We start from the raw sequence: 19,528 nt of genomic DNA on the forward strand, positions 1-19,528 counted from the left end.
GTTTCACCGTGGTCTCGATCTCCTGACCTCGTGATCCGCCCGCCTCGGCCTCCCAAAGTGCTGGGATTACAAGCGTGAGCCACCGCGCCCGGCCGGAAGTACACTTTTCTATGGGTGATCAGCAGGGAGAAAGTCTGCTGATCTTCCCCATGTTGTCATCTTTTACTGTCTTTGGTGCTGAACGTGATTCAGAGATGTAATATCAAGCACTTCCTTTGTCGTTCTTGGATGTAATTTTGCTTTGAGCAGGAATGATGTCATGTATGTTCTGTTTTGGTGGTGACCGTGTGAGATACCTTGCACTATCTCTTTCTTAACCTTTGTGGAGGAAGTCTTGGATGGAGTGGCTGTGTAAACTCAGTTTGAAGAGTTTGCACGTTTATGCTGAAGCCAGGAATGGGGAAGGATTGTGGCGGAGATTGCTGGCTGCTAAGCCTGTTGATGTTTATCAGAGAATTTGGGATTTTCCAGGGGATGATTTGGCCAGTTCCTCTGTTAGAAAAATGTTGGGAAGAAGAAGAAACTTTAAAAAACTTATTGGGGATCACAGGCAGGCAACAATTCCACGTGCTGAGGAAAAGCCAGCAGAGGGGCACATTTCCATCCTTCCCCAGCCCCCTTGCCCTGGGTATAGTCTCTAACTTACATACTGATGTTGTTTTGGTACCTCTTATGGTAATAAAATTACTGCCCCTTTAGGCATTTTATATTGGTATTTTTGAAATGTGCTATAATAATTTTTGCTTTTGAAATACAAGTATTGCAGAATTTTCAGGTAAGGAACATGCTTTAATGTAAAACGTTCATAATTTTTTATTCTCTAATTTATTATTATCTTTTTTTTATTTTTATTTTTTGAGACAGAGTCTTGCTCTGTCGCCTAGACTGGAGTGCAGTGGCACTGTCTTGGCTCACTGAAACCTCTGCCTCTTGGGTTCAAGCGATTCTTCTGCCTCAGCCTCCCAAGTAACTGGGATTACAGGTGCCCGCCACCACGCCCAGCTAATTTTTGTATTTTTAGTAGAGACGGGTTTTCACCATGTTGGCCAAGCTGGTCTCGAACTCCTGACCTCAAGTGATCCACCCTCAGCCTCCCAAAGTGCTAGGGTTACAGGTGTGAGCCACCATGTCTGGCCTGGTTTTTTTTTTTTTTTTTTTTTTTTTTTTAGATGGAGTTTTGCTCTTGTTGCCCAGGCTGGAGTGCAATGGTGCGATCACAGTTCACTGCAACCTCCTTCCCCCAGGTTCAGGTAATTCTCCTGCCTCAGCCTCCCGAGTAGCTGGAATTACAAGTGCCCACCACCACGCCTGGCTATTTTTGTGTGTGTGTGTTTTTAGTAGAGATGGGGTTTCACCATGTTGACCAGGCTGATCTCGAACTCCTGATCTCAGTTCATTCACCCGCCTTGGCCTCCCAGAGTGCTGGGATTATAGGCGTGAGTTACCATGCCTGGCCCTATTTTGTTTTTTTTTTAAAGGAAGTTCTTATTAATACATACTGAAGTTTCCTAAGGAAATGCCTTTGGTAGATAGAATTTTCAACTATGGCCAGTTTCCTTTAACATTAAAATCTACAAAATATTAAAAGCAACTTGAGTATGTAGTGAAAAGACAGAAAAGAGCCATAGGAAAATAAACGCACAAGGACCGAGGTTGTAAGTTATTATCCAGATTCTAATTTAACATTTCACAGAGCTACAAGCTGTAAAAACAAGACATATTAAATGAGGGAGGGCTTCAGATACTACATTTGTACCAATTGTAGTTCACACTTAAGGAATTCAAGTAAATTATGTGTTAGTGAAAAGCAGTGATACCTGAAATAACTAAGGTGTTCTTATTTCAAGTAAGTAGTATTTTAATTATTACTAAACATGTGAAATTAATTTGAGTTCAGTGTTTTACATGCAAAAATGGGATGGGTTGCAGGGTGGGGATCTCAGAAATGTGTTTAATTTCTGTTAGGATGTGGCATCATATGATTACTACCTCGAATTTTAAAATGATTGCAGAAAGGCCGGGCATGGTGGCTCACCTCTGTAATCCCAGCACTTTGGGAGGCTGAGGCAGGTGGATCATTTGAGGTCAGGAGGTCAAGACCAGCCTGGCCAACATGGTGAAACCCTGCCTCTACTAAAAATACAAAAATTAGCCAGGTTTGGTCATGCACGCCTGTCGTCCCAGTTATTTGAGAGGCTGAGGCATGAGAATCGTGTAGGGCCAGGAGGCGGAGGTTGCAGTGAGCTGAGATTGCCCCACTGCGCTCCAGCCTGGGCGACAAAGTGAGACTCCGTCTCAAAAAGATAATAATAATAGTAATTATAAAAATGATTGTGGAAATCACGTGCATTAAGTTGTTAACTCCCTTAGAATGTTTCAGCCACCGGTTTACTCTGAGTTTTTTCCTTTGTGCACATTGTGGCTTAATTTCCATAAGTTAACATGAATTATAATGTCTGCCTAGGGTGTTAACATGGTGACCAGTGTACTGTTTTTTGCTAATCAGGTAGGTGAGTTGTTGAATTCCTTGCCTTCCTTCAGGTGAAGTGGATGTAGCCCAGGAGAACATGCTTTTAATGCAGGCATCTTAATCTTTCCATCTTGGGGAAATACACATTTTAAAGAAGCAGTGTTTTCTGAAGGCATACCTTATCATAAATCCTACTTACAGAAAACAGTATAATGAAAAACTTATGAAATGTGTTTTCTATTGTCTTAATCAAAAGGAATAATTTACTTATTCATCAATACATACCCTACTGTCTTTTGATGAATACTTGAGATTAAGATTAAATGGAATAAATTAAAACCTAGTTTCAATATTGAATCAAAGCTAAGTGGCCTCCCTCTCCCTCTCAAAGGTTAATAAGTTTTTCAAACCGGAGTGCGTGAATAATTTAAAAGATAGCATATGGAATAATTTCCTTTGCAAGAAAATCAGACTAATATTTTTAGGTAATTCAGTTTACTGAGCACCTATTATGTACCAGGCATTGGGCTTAGTGCTGCTATACTGTGTGTGTGTGTGTGTGTGTGTGTGTGTGTGTGTGTATGTATATATATGTGTGTGTGTATATGTATGTGTGTGTGTGTGTGTGTGTGTATATATATATATATATATATATATGATCAAGGCAAAGTCTTATAGATGTGTAAGTGAAAGACCAGCAGGTGTTAAGTGATCAGGTTTACATTTGAGAAATATCCCCCTGGTGGCTGTGTGAAGAATGAATGAGGAGGCAGCATGGAAGGCAGAGGCCAGTCAGCAGGTTTTCTGGAACTGGGATTCGAATGCAGGCAGTGTGTGGCTCCTGCCGGTTTTGTGGAAGGAGGTTGAAATTGATGGCGATTGGGCTGGGTGGAGATGGTGGGGCATTCACCAAGGTAGGGACTGCTGCAAGGTTGCCAGACTGGGGATGGGAGATTAGGTTCAGTGTTGTCTTATGTGAGTTTGAGTGTCTTGGAGCTGTTAGTTAGGCAGCTGGATATTTGGAACTAACCATAGATGAGTCTGTGAATCCAATATAAATTTGTTAAAAATCAGTTTAAAACAATGTGCCAAATATAATCTAACTTTAGTGCAAATAATTATATACATTGGAAAAAGTTTGAGGGGTAGACCAAAAAGTGTCAGTACTGGTCATCTCTGAGGTCAGTGTGTGTGGTTCACTGTTTTGTTTTCGTTTTCACTGTCCACTCCATATTCTACTTCTGCTTAATTCCAGTAGGAAAGAAGCATTAGGTTTAGTTATAAATATAGCTTAGAATAGAAACATCTTTTTTTGAACTTTAGTATGAATTGGCATAGGAACTGAATGATTTAAAGATTTTGATAACCTGGAAATGAAATAACTTGTATAAATTGACTTCATTAACTAGATGACTTTATTCATTTCCTCATAAGTGAGCTTATTTTAGAGTGTAAAGAAGCAAATATTTAAATTTGCTGCCAAGCAGAGCACTAAATGGCTAACTAATTCAGAAGGATGACTTCCCAACATTTAAGTGTTTTGTGGGTACTGGTTTGGCTATAGTTCATCAATTCATGGGAGCACAGGGCCCAGATATGGTACAGGTAGAGCAGTGAGGTGTTAGTGAAAGGGAGTCGGGAGGGGGCCAGGCCTCCTGCATGAGAAGTGAGGGTCCTCACCAGCAGTAGGAGCTTTGGGGTCAGCCTGCACAGGATTGGGCTGGGCTTCAGTCCTTCTAGCGAAAGCCCTCCGGACCTTGCTTATCTGGGGCCACCCAGTGAGTCAGGGGACAGAGGCTCTCACTCTTTCAGTTACACCAGTCCCAGGCTGGGGCTTGATAACTTAGTGTGCCGTGCTGTGCTTTTCTGTTGCTTTGGAAGTGCCGGGCATCTCATATGGTGGGATGTGGAGCCACACTGCCTGCATTTGAATCCCGGCTTCACGCTGTCTTTACTTGACTTCTCTTACCTCATTTTTCCCATCTGTAAATGGGGTATAATCATAGTACCTATCTTACGAGTTTTTTGTTTGTTTTAAATTGCAGATTCAGGACATACATGTGTAGTTATATTACATAGGTATATTGGGTGATGATGGGCTTTGAGCCTCGGTGAACTCATCACCTAAACTGTGAATGTAGTACCCGGTAAATAGGTTTGCAAGCCTTGCTTCCCTCCCCGCCTCCCACTTTTGGAGTCGCCAGTGTCCATTGTTTCCATGTTTATGACCATGTGTGCCCATTGTTTAGCTTCCACTTATGAATGAGAATACACGGTGTTCACCTTTCTGTGTCAGTTATTTCACTTAGGGTGTTGGCTTCCAGTTCCATGTATGTGGCTGCAAAGGACATGATTTCATTATGAGGTTAAGTTTAAGATTAAGCCTTAGAATTCACATTAAGGTTTTGTGCTTGGCAAAAATAAGGTCCCAAGAAATGTTGATTATGGTTGCCATTGTCGGCCACCGTCACCACCACCACCACCATTGTCAAATTAGGCTCTTCATTCTTTTAATAACCGCTTCTACGGTTTTGTTTTGTTTTTCTTTGAGACAGGCCCTTGCTCTGTCACTGAGGCTGGAGTGCAGCGATGCAATCTCTGCAACCTCTATCTCCTGGGCTCCCACCTCAGCCGCCTGAGTAGCTTGGACTGCAGATGTGCATCACTATGCCTGGCTTTTTGTTTGTTTGTTTATTTAAGATGGGTCTTGGTCTGTCACCCAGGCTGGAGTGCAGTGACATGATCCTAGCTCAGTGCAGCCTCCAACACCCGGGCTCAAATGATCCTCCTGCCTCAGCCTCCCAAAAGTGCTTAGATTACAGGTGTGAGTCACTGCACCTGGCCTGAGGATTTAAAAACAAGCAAGCGAGCAAACAAACCAGGCTATCCTCGATATTTGTGTTATGAAATGAGTTTCCGTAGGTAATCAGTTTCACTTATTTTTTTATTTCTATGAATTTATAGAGACCATGGTATATACTTGGCGCCCAGAGATAGTTGTTGTAAGAAATATGTTGTTCATTTTCTGTATGTTAGAATTTGAGGATTCTCAATACATTATTAAGGCAAACTCCACCTCCCGCGTTCAAGCAGTTCTTCTGCCCCAGCTTCCTGAGTAGCTGGGATTACAGGTGTGCACCACCATGCCCGGCTAATTTTTTTGTAGTTTAGTAGAGACGGGGTTTCACCATGTTGGCCAGACCGGTCTTGGACTGCTGACCTCAAGTGATCCACCCCCCTCAGCCTCCCAAAGTGTTGGGATTACAAATTGTGAGCCACCGTGCTCAGTCAAGGAAAATACCAATAAATTTAAATTAAGAAATAGAGTCTCTAATGTGGGAGGGGAACTCCGCAAATTCTCCTGTGTCTAAACACCTGGGTGAGAGTAACATAAAATTTAAATTTTGAGAAAAAAGTAACCAGCTGAATTTGAAATACCACAAAGGGAAGTGACTCTTCAGACATGAGATAAATTGTCATATGGTTTCTAAGATATGTTCTTAAATCAGATTCAGAAAGCTGCAAGAAATTCGACAGCTATAACCATTTGATGTTTGATGGCATTTGACTGCCATTCAGGAAAGTGCTTATTTAATATAAAATAAAGGCACACAGTATAAAATCAGAGATTCCTTGGAATAAGAGAATTAGAGAATCTGCACTCTGTCTTTCAGAATTCTGAAGTTCCTTGCATCTGAATGTGTAGTATACTGCTTGACTTAATTTCTTACAAAAGATTGTCAAGAGATACTTCTTTTCAAGGGCACAGTTGAATGATGACCGTCCACTGTCAGGCATTTTGTTATCAGCACTTCTGGGTAGTGTCAACAGGGATCTCTTGGCTGCTGGGAACTTGAGGTTGAGATGACACTGCAGTTGCATTTCTGTAACAGCATCCTTTTCTTTCATCTAGCCCTCACATATTTATTGAGCATCTGTTCCATTCTAGGCAGGACTTGAGAGATTGAAGTAAATAGAGAACATTTGTCCTTAGGGATCTGTTGTAAAATGGGGAGATAAAATGTTGGCGGGGTGCTGGTAGCTCACGCCTATAATCTCAGCACTTTGGGAGGCCGAAGTGGGAGGTCTGCTTGAGCGCAGGAGTTCGAGGGCAGCCTGGGCAACTATGTATAACCTTTTTCAAATAAAAAAAAAAAAAAAAAAATATATATATATATATATATATAATAAAAAACTAATTATATACATGTATATTATATATAACATATATAATGCTATATATTTGATATATATTATATATAATAAAGGAAAATGTTAGCAAAATATTTGCAGCTACAACAGTGGTGTTCCATGTTCTATAAGGTATATAAAGTTTTGTATCCTTTTTTTCTTAGTGTAGCTGCATTCCACGTACTTTTAAAGCAAGAAAAGTCCCATATGTAGGTGGGAATATTCAGGCTGGATAAATTAGGAGGTGTGTTCAGGTCAGCCTCCAGATGGGCTAGTTCTAACTTTCCCTCCCTCCCCAAAAAGGCAGTCTTGAATATTCCTTCTACCTTTAGTTAACACAACTAATTACTTTTCAAACTGTCGCTGTGAAGGACTAGATTTACTTTATTTTTTCCTCCAACCTGTGGCAGAACAATACTATTAAAATAAAATGCAAATAAATTACTAGGATAAAGTGGCTTGTGTTTTATGGGCCTTTATTTTAGCTATTATTAGAGTTAACAGATATAAAATTACTCCGCCAAGTTGCTATGTTCTCAAAAGCTTACTCTATTTCTGTACTTCATGCAGACTGGGACCACACTTTGAGTAATATTGCATTGTGTAACACTGTTAAATACAGCTGTCCTTAAATTTTCTGTGTTTATATTATTCACCAGCTGTATATTTCTGGCATAGGCTGTTTGGTTATGTAGCTTCTTTAATGATTGGTATGTGTTTTTAAAAGTAATTCCATGCCTCTTGTTACCTTGAACGTTTTCTTTCTTATCTTTCCCCCTCCCCCTTCCCATTCCCCTTCCCCTCCCCTCATTTTTTTTTTTTGTTTGAGACAGTGTCTTACTCCGTCGCTCAGGCTGGAGTGCAGTGGCGTGATATTGGTTCACTGCAACCTCCACCTCCTGGATTCAAATGATCTCCTGCCTCATCCTCCAGAGTAGCTAGGATTACAGGCTCCCACCACCACACCTGGCTAATTTTTTCATTTTTTAGTAGAGATGGGATTTCACCATGTTTTCCAGGCTGGTCTGGAACTCCTTACCTCAAGTGATCAGCCCGCCTCGGCCTCCCAAAGTGCTGGGATTACAGGCATGAGCTGTCACACTGGCCTGAATGTACTGTACCTTTCAATCCTTGGGTTAGGCTTGTAGGTGTCCTAAAGCATTGGGTTTTATGGGGCTCTAGTGTTAATAGTATTATAAGTATAATTGTATTGCAGATATTCGTAGTATTCAGTACTTTCTCTAGAGACCTATTTCTTCATTTTCTCATGTTTTATTTTCTTTCTTTAAATTTTTTTTTTTTTATTTTTATATATTTAGAAAGTACAAGTGCAGGTTTCTTACATGCTCATATTGGGTAGTGGTGGAGTCTGGGCTTTTAGTGCATCCATCACCTGAATAGTGAACATTGTACACAGAAGGTAATTTTCTGTCTTCACGCCTCACACTCTCCCACCTCTTGGAGTCTCCAGTGTCTGTTATTCTGCTCTGTGTGTCCCTATGTACCTACTGTTTGGCTTCCACTTGTAAGTGAAACATGCGGTGTCTGATTTGGTGATTTCACATAGGATAATGGCCTCCAGTTCCATCCCTGTTCCTGCACAGACGGCTTGTCTTATTTTCATGACCTGTTCCCGTGCTTAACTTCAGTTCAGTGAGACCTGAGATAAAATGAAGGAAAGATGTTCCTGTTGCCTTTTGAAAGGATATAAAAACACCCTCCCTCCTCTTTCTGTGACATGGGAGGTGGCGTTCCAGACTCCTAATTCGTAATGCTTGTGACTATTTTATTTTGTATTTCTCTGAGTAAAATGTGTGTATTTGAGCATCTGATCACTCCATTTTTCATTCACTGGAAGAAGAGAGTGTTCAAAGAGCTTAACAAAATAGTCACACTCCGAGGGCTCCTGGTTTGAAGTAGGAGTGGTGATTTGATCCTATCCTGTAGCCCTCTATTTTGGCAAGGAATGCGTTGAGAGACTTCTTTGAACCTGATGTGTGCTCTCACACCCTGCTGACTCCAGGGTGTTTTGCTACACCCTGTTTTACTCTTGACAAACTACCTCCGGCCTATTTGACTAGTGCAGTTTTAATTTGGTGCAGTTGAGGCGTAGCTGGTTTCCCTGGTGAACCTGGAGTCCACACTGCCGGATGCCGTCTGTGCCGTCTATTGAGGGGTTACTTAGGTGGTGGAATGTGTTACCCTACTTTCCACCTGCTTTCCATTTTTTACCCTTTACTTGAGGTTTTGCCCTTTCCTTGAGGACTGAGCAAAACAGGTTGTTTATTTAGGTTTTGGGTGGACTGTTTATTTGGGGATCATTTTATTCTGTAGTTAGTCTTGAAGTCTATGCTATTGAGGATTTCGTCTTCCTAATGGATTGAGATGGCAGACAGAGCGAAGGGGAAACCTGCAAAGAGGTATTACTCTTTTTCTGGGACCTCTCGGAAGGATTCGGTGAAGGCGCTAAGATTTTCAAGGTCACTGAACCTCAAGAGAGCCACTTCAGAAGTCAGCAAAAGGCAGGTTGGTACAGAAACTTCCTTAAAACACCCCTTTAATTTTTATTTTTTTGGTGTGGGGTGGGAATTGAAAGTCATGCTTACTCTTTGTGTTTATTCCTTAATATTATTTTGAAAAAGTTTCCTGATTAATTTTTGAACATTTTTCTGTTTTCAAAATCATACTGATATTTTCTATGCTATCAGATTTGTGAATGCTTATTATTTATTAGTGTTTATGTTTATTCACTTATTGCAAGGGTTTAAATTACTATATGCTGCAATACTAACAAGTTGTGATGTTAGCAGATCCTTACTACTTATATGGAATCTTTTACTAAAACATATTTTTAACGGAGACCCTGATGTTACCCAAACATCTCACTAAAAAGGATTAATTGATTTTTATGTATTACAAAATAATAGAATAAAAGCAAATTAGTGTTTCTGTAATTTCACAGTTCTGTACATTGTTGGGAATTAAAAATATTTTTTCTGAAGAATACTTTGGGCCAGGCATGGTGGTATGTGCTTGTAATCCCAGCACTTTGAATGGCTGAAGGAGGTGGATCACTTGAACCTAGAAGTTTGAGACTAGCCTGGGCAACATGGTGAAACCCCGTCTCTACAAAAAATACAAAAATAGCCAGGCATGGTGTTGCACACCTATAGGCCCAGCTACTCTGGAGGCTGAGGTGGGAGAATTCCCTGAGCCTGGGGAGGTTGAGGCTGCAGTGAGCCGAGATTGCACCACTGCATTCCAGCCTTGGTGACAGAGTGAGACCTTGTCTCAAAAAATAAAAATAAAATAAAATAAAAATAAAAATAAATAAATAAATAAATTAAAAATTTTTTTTAAAGAATTCTTTGAAGCTACTGGATATATGACTGTGTAAGTTTAGGCTATACAATCAATATATAGTGGATCTTTTAACAGTGTTATAAAGATTCCTTTTCTTAATGTTGATATTTTTGGAGCTAGTTTGTAATTACCAAACAACAATAACAGATAAAAAGTAAAGATTACTCTGCACACAAAATGTGCTTTTTTTATTTTTACTTTTGGATGAGTGCCATGGGTTATGTGTGCCCTCCAGTGGTCTTTCATTAGAACAGTGATTTTCGAGCTGTGAAACCATTGAGAGTTAGTCATGATATCTGTGTCCCCCTGCCCGAGGAAGAATGGTGCCTTGCAGCATTACAGATAGGTGCTTCAGAACTGTTTTCCCTCTTAGTACAAATTGAGCTCAAATGTGTGATATTGATTCTGGCCAGTTCATGAATGATGTGTGTTTTGGGAATATCTCTTAATGGTTTATAGAATAGACACTTAAAATTAATATGTCATCAATTCTACACTTATTTTGGTCCTCATATGTCTGCTAAATCTTGTAGTTTTAGTTTCTTTTTTTTTTTTTGAGACAGAGTCTAGATCTGTTGCCCAGGCTGGAGTGCAATGGCATGATCACAGCTCTCAGTAGTCTCAATCTCCTGGGCTGAAGCAGTTCTCCCACCTCAGCCTCTCAAGTAGCTGAGACCACAGGCATGTGCCACCACACCCTGTTAATTTTATTTTTTTTGTAGATATGGAGGTCTCACTATGTTGCCCAGGCTGGTTGCAAACTCGTGGCCTCAAGCAGTCCTCCTGCCTCAGCCTGCCAAAGTTCTGGGATTATAGGTGTGAGCCACTGTGCCTGGCCAGTTTAATCATCTTTCTTATATTTTCCTTATTGGACAACATTGAATACTGAAAATAAATCAAGTCCAAGACATTCCAAATCTCTATTTTATATGTAACATACTTCCTCCAGCAGAAACTGCCACCATATTGGATGTTTGTTGGTAAAGAATTTTCAGCAAACCTGATTTTCTTCAATGTAATATTTTTTCAAATTAATGTAATTTGAGTAAAGACACAGAATAAAACCTGTTTTTAAGACATTAAACCTTCCGTGTAGACTATGCAGAAAGTAATACCAGAAACGAATGAGGAAATTCAGAGACTGCCTAAAAGTATTGTTGCTGATTCAGTTGGCAGAATCTTTTCTCTTCCCTTTTGAAAAATCATAGAGTTTAAAACTCCTTGAACCTGAGGGTGGTGGCCTAAGTGTTGGTATTTGCCAATTGAGAATTTAAGAATGAGTGCCTTGTATTGTCATTAAGAATCCCATGACATTGTTTATAGAAGTAGGGTGTTGACCTAGAGATCTCTGCCAAAACCTAATTTGTCTAATTAAATTCTGCCGAGCATTTCTAACTTCCTTCCCTAAACGACTTCTAATTGCATGTCGTTCCAGTGGTAGTGATGATAATGATGATGTTCTGCCCTTGTAAACATGCCTTTAAATTATTAAGTTCTAAGCTGGCAGGTAAAATGGAATTACTTTTCATCTTAAAGATGAGATGTGGCCTTTTGGAGGATGTGTGTGGATGGGGACATTGCAAGTAGATGAAGAATCATGTAGACTTCTTGTACAAAATTCCTAGATCATTTGTTTATTGTGAGAAGGAGCACTGATAAGAAAGACAGACTTTTTCCCCCTCAAGCAGGAACCATCCCCTCTTCAGAGCATTTTGTTTCCCTGCTAGGAGCCAGGATGTGACATTTAAGCAGCCGTATAATTTCAGTTTTGTGCATCACTTTGAGGTAAGGTTTCCATAGAAAACATAAGTTTTAAAATTGTTTTGTGTCCGTTTCTTTGGGGAGGGAGATGTAGTTGGAATAAGAGTATAATACCTCTGAGATTTGTCAAGAGAATTGAGACCATGCTTTTTCCCTGCTGCTGTTGAGTTATAGAGGTGGAGGCTTGGGTGCGTTCAAGATGGGGCTTCACTTATTACCTGTGGCCTGCCTTGGTGGCTGAGGAGGGCATTGCTGCTGGTGGTGTGATAGTTGTTAACACTGCTTTACAAGCAGTGCTGAAGACCACTCTCGTCCATGCTGGCCCAGCACGTGAGATTCGCGGAGCCGCCAGAGCCTTAGACAAGTACCAAGCCCATCTTTGTGTGCTGGTATCCAACTGTGATGAGCGTGTGTGTGTGTTAAGTTGGTGGAGGCCCATGTGCTGAACACCAGATTAGCCTAATTAAGGTTGATGAAAACAAGAAACTAGGGAATGGGTGGGCCTCTGTAATACTGACAGAGGGAAAACCCTGTAGAAAGGTTGGTTGAAGTTGTGTAGTAGTTAAGGACTATGGAAGTTATAAGGAATCTCAGGCCAAGGATGTCATTGAAGAGCACTTTAAATGCAAGAAATGAACAAATAAAACTTTGGTTCACATTCCTCAAAAAAAAAAGTTGGGGTATTAAATGGAATAAAAAAGAGAAGCTGAAGTATCATATATTGGGGAGTTTTCTGAGCTCACTGGGTGAGAGGTTCAGTTTATAGCATAGATGATTGAAATTTCTGCCTCAGCAAAAGTAGAACATGGTTTTTGAAGTAAATGGTTGAAATTCATGCATCCAGATGTCTGTATGACTGGGTTCATGGACTTCAATCATCTTCTTTGACACCTAGGTTATTATTATCTATATATCTGAATCTGTATACTGACTTCTAGGTTTTGATTATGTAGAAAATAACAGCCAAAATGTAGAAGTCCATCAGAATGATACAATCTGACAAAGTTGCTTAACAGCGGAAAAACAATGATGCTAACTCAGAAAGTTAGATGATTTTTAAAAAGTCAACAAAAAAGCTTTAAAAGCTGTAAATTAGAGATATAAATTATAGCTTACCTGTTAAAAAGACTTTCTTTTCAAGGAAGTATTAATAGAAGACACAACTCAAAATAACGCTGCCTTGATCTTGTAGGGCCTTGAGGTAATTGTGAATCCCCTTGATAGAAAAGGTAAGAAGCAAAGCAAATTGGGTGGATTTTATATTTAAGCAATCTAGATATTTATAATATCTATTACGTGCATATACATGTGTGAAGACAACATAGTAAGATGTGTTGTTTTATAGTTTTCTGTGTTCTACTCAAATTGGCTTGCAGTAGAATTATAGTTAAATTGATGCAGGGCAGGTAAGCCCCAAAATTGGGCTTAGACCGGGAAGGTTCTTGGCTTTGCTCAGGAGAGAATTCAAGAGTTAGGGCTGGGCACGGTGGCTCACGCCTGTAATCCCAGCACTTTGGGAGGCCGAGACAGGTGGATCACCTTAGGTCAGGAGTTCAAGACCAGCCTGGCCAACATGGTGAAACCCTGTCTCTACTAAAAATACGAAAATCAGCTGGGCATGGTGGCAGGCGTCTGTAATCCCAGCTACTTGGGAGGCTGAGGCAGGAGAATCGCTTGAACCCGGGAGATGGAGGTTGCAGTCAGCCGAGATTGTGCCACTGCACTCCAGCCTGGGCAACAGAGCGAAACTTTGCCTCAAAAAAAAAAAAAAAAAAAATCAAGAGCGTGCAGGTGGTAGAAGAAAACAGCTTTATTGAGGCTGTAGTGTTACAGCTCTGTGACTGCTTCCACAGAGCGGGGCTACCCGCTGGGCAGTTAGTGCAGGGTGGCAGCTCAGGGGCAGTTCTACAGTCATGTTTATACCCACTTTTAATTAATGCAAATTAAGGGGCAGGTTATTCTGATATTTCTAGAAAAGTGGTAACTTTCAGGTGTTGCTGTGGCAGTTTTAAACTGTCAAGGAGCTGGTGGGGATGTCTTGTGGAGAGGTGCTTTTTATAGTCGTTCTTTGTACAATAGACAGTGCTACTTCTTGTTAATGAGGAAATGCAGATATAGCCAGGATAATTTTGAGTACAAAACTGTTCATCAAAAAATGTTAAACTATACCTATGTTCTGGCTAAGTGCTGTGTTAGAAAACTACTTGCTAAGAATATGTAACAAGTTGGGAATTAGAGCTCTCCTCCTGTTTTTTTTTTTTGATGCGGAGTCTTGCTCTGTCTTCCACGCTGGAGTGCAGTGGCACGATCTTGGCTCACTGCAGCCTCTCCCTCCCGGGTTCAAGTGAGTCTTCAGCCTCTCACATAGCTGGGATCACAGGCATGCGTCACTATGCCTGGCTAATTTTTGTATTTTTAGTAGAGATAGGGTTTCACCATGTTGCCCAGACTGGTCTCAATTTCCTGTCTCTCTTTCTCTCTCTCTGTCTTGATCTCTTTTCTTCTCTGTCGCTTGTTTGTAGTAGAGACAATAACTTTGATTCCTAAATAGAAAACAGAATATATATGTGTGGATACTTGTATTGTGTTGATTGTCTTCATTACTAGTTTCCTAATCATAGCAGAAAAGGTGGTGTTGGCTACTAATGTCACCCCAGCCCTAAAGGAGTAATGTGTTCTTGATAAGTTTGTGACATTGCTTTCCTGTGTAAATATGAAAATATTCTGGAACTTGATTTCTTGTTACTCTTGTGTTGTGCAAATTGTGTGTTCTGGCTTCCTTTACCAACAACAAATAGTGAGAGGTTCCAAAACTTAAATACAATTCATATTTTCAAGGATAGCTTATAATTTTTGAAATAATTAAGTTTAGCTTTATGTAACTAGGTAAAAATGTGCATATCACAGTACTCAAGATATTAGTTTAAAATGAAAAACAAAAAACACCTTTACTTTTTGCTATCTTTAGTTTAATCTGTGGCAAATAAGCTTTCTCCCAAAAGCATGCTCTCCCTAGATAGAGGGATTCCTGATTTGGATTGAAGCAGGTTCTCCTTATTTTTAAGGAAATATCATTCAGTATGTTGAGCATTAATTCTTCCGGTGCTTCCCGGTTCTCCATGAAGATTTTTTTTTTTTTCCAGAAACGGAAGCCAAGTCTAAACTATGCTGAGATAGGGTTGGATTTAAGGCTAGAATAGTTTAGATCACTGAAGCCCTAGATGTTCAAGAGAAATGAAGTACATATAGGTGAGAGAGAGGATGGAATTTATCATCCTAGAGGTATTAACAACAAAAAAGACTGCTGAATACAGTTCAATCAAGAAAGAATCAAGCAAGACAAGGTCTTTAAGCTTTACCCTTATTCCACATCCCTTACTCCAGATAGAATTTTTGCCACTTCATAATACTAAGTAAAGCAGGCAGCAGATGTCAAAGTACAAGAGGATCAACATGGAACCATTGCTTATTTTGAAGAAAAAAACATAGATCATATAGTTAGAGGATTAATACATATTTCCTGAAAGGCAACAGTTCTTCTACAAGGAGCGTACTCGTTATGTGTTTTTAGAAATAGGGCCTCGCTCTGTCGCCCAGGCTAGAGCGCAGTAGTGTGATCATAGCTCACTGTAGCCTTGAACTCCTGACCTCAAGCAATCCTCCTGCCTTGGCCTCTCGAAGTGCTAGGATTACAGGCATGAGCCAATGCACCGGGCCGTTCATGTGTTTATGAATACAAAATGGATATAATGCAGTTAAAGTTAAGAAACACGGTACATATTGAGAACTGTTACATGATTACATGATTACATGATCACAGTGAGGAGCTGTTTCTGTAAGATCAGAATGAATGGAGCATGCTGCCCGGGAAACTGTAGCTGCTTCGTTAGAATGAGTGGGTGCTCAGCTGGTGGTAAATTTTTTGTTTACCTTTTTGGGTTGTGAACCAACTGCACTGTAATTTATGTTAATTTGTGCTGTAAAAGTTTTCAGCGTTGTACTCGATCTTAAATGTGGGTGAGAAAGATAAAAATTATGCATAAATACTAATGGCAGTTGTGAAAGGGAGAGAAGAGGTTATTCTTTTTTGAAAAAACAGAATCCTCTTCTGTCACCCAGGTGGGAGTGTAGTAGCGTGATCATGGCTCACTGCAGCCTCGAACTCCTGGGCTCGGGTGATCCTTCTGCCTCAGCCTCCCAGTAGCTGACAGGCATGCACCATCATACCCGGCTAATTTTTTACTTTTTGTACAGATGGGGTCTCCCTATGTTGCCCAGGCCGGTCTTGAATGCCTGTCCTCCAGCAATCCTCACACCTTGGCCTCCAAGGTTATCCTTTTGAATAAAAATCTTATGTAACTAAACCCAGTTTTTTGTGATATGTAAATCTTAGAGTTATATCTTTAAAACTGTAAAGCATGTTTTTGTAATTCATGACCAGCTTCTCTTTTACCTTAGGAGTGCTACTTCTGAATTCTTGCGGAAGTACAGATTGTACAGTTAATGCTGATCTTTGTAATAGATAGAACAACTTACATTAACTGTGAAAAGAATCAATTCTCCCTGATGTGGAAATACATATAATCTTATTTTGGCAAGCATTTTACCCCTTTCAGTTCGTACTTTTCTTGATGTTTAAATTTATCTTGTAGCCTTGTATGGTGATAGCAACCCCTTGGTATTTTTCTTGATTTTAATTTTCTTCTGCAGTTTGAAAGATTATATTCATTGCTGTGATGCATATAAGATTTCTTAGTTTTTTACCACTATATTTTAATATGAAATGCCAAAGAATTTTAAAGTTTTTTTAAAATTAAGATTTCAACATTGTGGCCTAGATGAATGTATTACTTGAGGAAGGAGGTTTTAAATTCATCCTATTTAATGTGAAAGTTTGACTTGCATGCATCACTTTATTTTTCCCTAGCAAAATCAACATTTTATATCGTTAGAATATCTATTGATATGTTTGGGTTACCTGACTCAAACCTATTTCTTAAAAGCAGAAAGCAGTTAACTATTTCTTTATAATGCTTCTCCACTTCCATTGGAACCATGACATTGTAACAGAAATTATATTCACAGGCAAAGTCTCATAGCAACTGTCTTATGCTATGTGTTGCAGCCTAAACACTTATTTCTTTTGATTTGAAGGCTGTAATTCTTACTGTGAGTCTCAGTAACTTTTGCAAGAGCAGCCATTGACAGGTGCCCGCCATCTCTCTAGCCAGATGCTACCTCATCTGCCTCTGTCCGATGACTCTGGAGCCTTGGTCTGCTCTCAATTTAGTAAACCTTGATGGCCACCAATGTGTTGCTAAAGTAATCAGTTGTAAAATGAGGAGGTAGGAATGTATTGTCTTTTCTGGGAGGTCCAGTTACACACAACTTCAGGTTGATGATGATCCAAGTTCCTTCCCTGTTTGTGTCTTAAAAACAAGATTGAAAGCATAAACAAAACCAACAACAAAGTTCTTTGATCAAGGGAAGGGATTGCAACTGTTCACAGATGGAATTGGATTGGATCCTGAGTTCTTGTAGCTTGATTTGACTTTGTCATTTAGTGTAGGATTTCTTAACCATGGTTTCACTAGGTGCTTATAGATACTCTAAAACATGCACACACTCACACATCCCACCCCACAGATGCCCAAGAAACCACTCAGGACTTGCTGAATCGGAATCTTCAGTGGTGGTGGGATGGGGTCGGGGCTAGTCAGGTGCCCTCACTCCCTCCCGCAAAGGTCCCAGAGTGAATCTGGCCTAAACATTGCCAGGTGAAGAAACTGAAGTCTAGAGCACCAGGTGATATGAAGATAATAGAACTGTTTAGTGACAGATTTGAGAAAGAAGCCAGTGGCATTTGAGCATATGCCGTGTGCTCACCCCAGTAAGAAATTAGAAGCATAGTGGTGCAGATCACCTGCCTGAGAGCCAGCGGCGGCCTGGTGAGCCGGTGTGCATGCACTGGCTGGTATTAGTGTCAGCTTTCGTGAAAGGCGTCCCTTGTGTTTTGAGGCTTCTCATGTTCTGAGGAAGCACCTGCAGCTGCACAGAGGTGCGTGTGCATGGAGATGGGAGGCTAGCCACCAACTGCTGCTCAGATTCCCAGGCCAGAGAGATGGTCTTTATACGTGATAACAGCACGGATAAGCCACTTGCTTTGGGGTCAAAATTAAAAAGTCAATATACAAGTCTCTAACCTGGTTACTAATAAAGAATCTCTCAGCCCTGCTAACATAAACTATAACTTTGGTCATGTTAGCCATTTTCTGGTTATCTAACTTTGAATGACCTTTTCACTACAAATCTTTTAGACACGTAAGTAGCTTTGTCAAAGAGTATTTTTATTCTTCCTAGTAGAATTTTACTTTTATCATAGGATTGAAAGCCAAATTTTAAATACATACTTTTGGAATATGTTTTTGTACCTGTATTTGAGGACCACGTGAGGTGTCAGATACCTTAGATAATTTTTTTTTAAATCACATTTTGATGCAGATACTCAGAACATAAAATCATTAAGTTGTGTGAAAATAAGTATTTTGTGAAGGGTCCTGTTCCTTTTCATTTGTTGCAAGCAAATCATCACCTCCTTCTCTCTTGTGGTGCATAATTTTGTTAGTAGGTATGGTAATTTTTTTAATGTTTTAAAAATTGTGTAAATGTAAGGAATACAAGTGCAGTTTTGTTCCATGGATATATTGTGTGGTGGTGAATTCTTGGCTTTTAACCATCATTCAAATAATGTATGTTGCTGTACCCATTAAGTACTTTCCCATCCCTCACTCCCTCCCATCCTCCCACCCTCCTGAGTCTCCACCGTCTATCATTCCACACTCTGTGTCCGTGTGTATACATTATTTAGCTCCCATTTATAAGTGAGAATGTGTGGTATTTGACTTTCTGAGTTGTTTCACTTTGGATAATGGCCTCCAGTTCCATCAATATTGCTGCAAAAGACATGATTTCATTCTTTTTTATGGCTGAATAGTATTCCATTGTATCTATATACCACATTTTCTTTAGTCATCTGTTGTTGGACACTTAGGTTGATTCCCTGTCTTTGCTATTGTGACTAGTGCTGAGATACATATATGAGTGCAGGTATCTTTTTGATATAATGATTTCTTTTCCTTTGGGTAGATACCTGGTAGTGGGATTGCTGGATCAAATGGTAGTTGTAATTTTAGTTCTTTGGGAAATCTCCATGCTGTTTTTCATAGAGGTTGTACTAATTTACATTCCCACCTGTTTTAATCTGTTCTGTTCACTGCTGTATCGCTGTGTCCTAGAACAGTGCTCGTAAGCATTCAGTAAACATTTGTTGAATGAATGAATGAATGAGTGAATGGAATGGAAATGAATTAATACCCAATCTATCTTTGCCTTGAGAAGGTCCTATTATGCAAATAAGTTTCTCTTTAAAAAAAAAAAAATCAAACTTTTAAAAAATTTTAGTAGAGACGGGGTTTTGCTATGTTGCCCAGCCTGGTCTTGAACTCCTGGGCTCAAGCGATCTTCCCACTGCAGCATCCAAAAGTACTGTGATTACAGGCGTGAGCCACTGTGGCTGGCCAAGTTTTTCTTCTTTTGCTTATCAATGAAAATTAAATATGTACCATAAGATATAACTTGGAAGATAAAAGGCTTTGGAGTGTTCTCTTCTTCCTGTGTTTGAATATATATATATTGTGGGAGTCACAATAATGAATGCTATAGAGCCAGGTTTGGAGGAGAGGC

General features: G+C 39.9%; 1 protein-coding gene and 1 pseudogene across 21 annotated transcripts in view; both read left to right on the plus strand.

The window, feature by feature from the left end:
- The window catches only part of PARD3 (par-3 family cell polarity regulator), a 716,537-nt gene that overhangs the window by 140,760 nt on the left and 556,249 nt on the right, over positions 1-19,528 (plus strand). The window lies entirely within an intron of this gene.
- LOC131383075 (small ribosomal subunit protein eS12-like) lies at positions 9,047-12,421 on the plus strand (annotated as a pseudogene).

The sequence above is a fragment of the Hylobates moloch genome, unplaced genomic scaffold (assembly GCF_009828535.3).
Source record: "Hylobates moloch isolate HMO894 unplaced genomic scaffold, HMol_V3 SCAFFOLD_3, whole genome shotgun sequence".
In the NCBI taxonomy this organism is placed as follows: Eukaryota; Metazoa; Chordata; class Mammalia; order Primates; family Hylobatidae; genus Hylobates; species Hylobates moloch.